We start from the raw sequence: 2047 nt of genomic DNA on the forward strand, positions 1-2047 counted from the left end.
AGGGGAGAAGCAAAGCAAAGCACACTGCCATGTGTGTACCTACGCAGCTGTCTTGCATGCTCTGCTCCTGTACCCCAAAACCTATAATCCATAAAAAATTAAAAAAAAAAAAAAGGATGGGATTCTATATACACTCTCCTGCTCTTTGTTAGTTAACAGTATATCATGGTATTCTTGCCTTATTAGCACATAAAGTGTTTCTTCTTATTTAATGGATGCATACTATTTATTTTTTTACGCAATAATTTATTTATTGAGAGCCTTCTCTCTGCCCTTGCAGTCTCTAGGTCACTTTTTTCGCTTGTAGATTTTGCATGGAAGCCCCAGAAAGATAGCTGGGGGCAGGGGCGCTGCGTACTGTTCAATGAGAGCCATAATGTGGTTGTAATTGTCTTCCTTATACTTCGAGAACACAGCTGGCAGATCCAGCTTCTCATATAATGTTTTCACTCGGGATGCTTTCTGAGCCTCCTTCTGCCTGTAATTTTTTTTCAGGATTTGGCGCTGTTTCAGAGTGGACCGTTGCAGACACTGGACCACCAGCCAGCTGAATTTGTTGTCCTGGATGTCAGTGCCAACTTTGCCAGTTACACTGGGGTCACCAAAGAGGTCAAGGTAATCATCCTGAATCTGAAAGAACTCTCCCATCTCCAGCAGGATCTTCTTGGCGTTGGCATGCTCCTTCTCGCTATCAGTTCCTGCCATGTACATGACTGTAGCCACAGGAAGGTAGAAGTAGAAAGCCATCTTGTACTTGACAATGGATTTGTACCTCTTTTCAGTGAATCTGCCGAGACCCACATTTTTCTGGGGGGCTGTGATGAGGTCCAAGGTCTGCCCAATTTCAGTCTGATAGGAACTCTGCAGGAAGAGCTCAATCAGGTTCAGGTAATAGGGCTGCTTCTGGCAGTAGAGCTTCAGCAGTGTGTAAATACATGCTTCCAGAAGGATAGCATCATTGATGGCATCCAAACCCACACCTGGCTTCTGATACCAGCAGATCTGTTTCCAGTGGGTGAGGGATGAATCCATGATGTCATCTGTCACCAGGAAGAAAGCTTGCAACAGTTCCACACACCAGCCCACAGTCAGGGCCCGCTGGAGACTCTCAGCATCCTGTTTCCTTGGCTTCACCAGCTCCCAGAATGCTACTAGCACTGTCAAACCCCGGTGATACTTGCTCCCAATGGCATTGTACTTTAGGACCTCCTTGAGCCGGGCAATAGCATCTCCTGTCTCTGGGTGCCCCATTTCATCCTCATTCAGCACCCTAACGATCTGGGAGAAGTGCTGAACAAAATCCTGCTTTTCTTGGGCATAAACATCTGATTTCTGGTCTCCATTCATTCTGAGGGAAGAGCAAAGGGCTTTGTTTCTGGATGCGGGTTTCTGCTTGGTCGGATGCATACTATTTCATTGTAAAGATGTACTGCACTTTTTTTCTGCTCTTTGTCAATAGACTTTAGGTTTCCAATTCTTTGCTTTTCATTATTACAACAAACTTGCTCATCAATTGTATTTTTAAAAATTTATTATTTTTCTTTGATAATTCAAGAAACATGTTTAAGGACTTTATAGTGTGAAAGAGCAATTATAGTATCAATTATCAGTGTATAATATTATCAATATATAGAAGCCATAGTGATTAAGGCTGAATTTTCAGTGACCTTAATATACATTTTAAGTTTTACCACTTTCCCTACTGTTTATCATAAACATTTGCAGTGGAGATGATCAAAGCTGGCCAAATAGGAACAGCTCTGGATTGCAATTCTGAACAAAAAAGCAGAGGGTGAGTGATCATCACATTTCCAAATTAATTTTTACTGCCCACAGACCAGGAGATTCCCTGGCAGAAAAGTGCCATGAGTCTCCAACACAGCTGTTTCAGCTGGTGCAGTGGGTCCCTGCAGAAAACTCACACAAATCTGGGTGCCATTTGAACTGGTGCCTAAACACCTGGGAGACAGAGTCGCCCATTCAACTGAAGAAAAGGGGACTGAAGCAGGGATCCAGGTGATCTGGCTCAGCTGATCCCACCCCCACA

The 2047-nt window shown here is 43.6% G+C and overlaps 1 pseudogene; it reads right to left on the reverse strand.

Annotated features, from left to right (window-relative positions):
- Positions 1 to 288: 288 nt before the first annotated feature.
- Positions 289 to 1365, reverse strand: LOC100411156 (farnesyl pyrophosphate synthase pseudogene; annotated as a pseudogene).
- Positions 1366 to 2047: the final 682 nt, after the last annotated feature.

The sequence above is a fragment of the Callithrix jacchus genome, chromosome 4 (genome assembly GCF_049354715.1).
Source record: "Callithrix jacchus isolate 240 chromosome 4, calJac240_pri, whole genome shotgun sequence".
Lineage (NCBI taxonomy): Eukaryota > Metazoa > Chordata > Mammalia > Primates > Cebidae > Callithrix > Callithrix jacchus.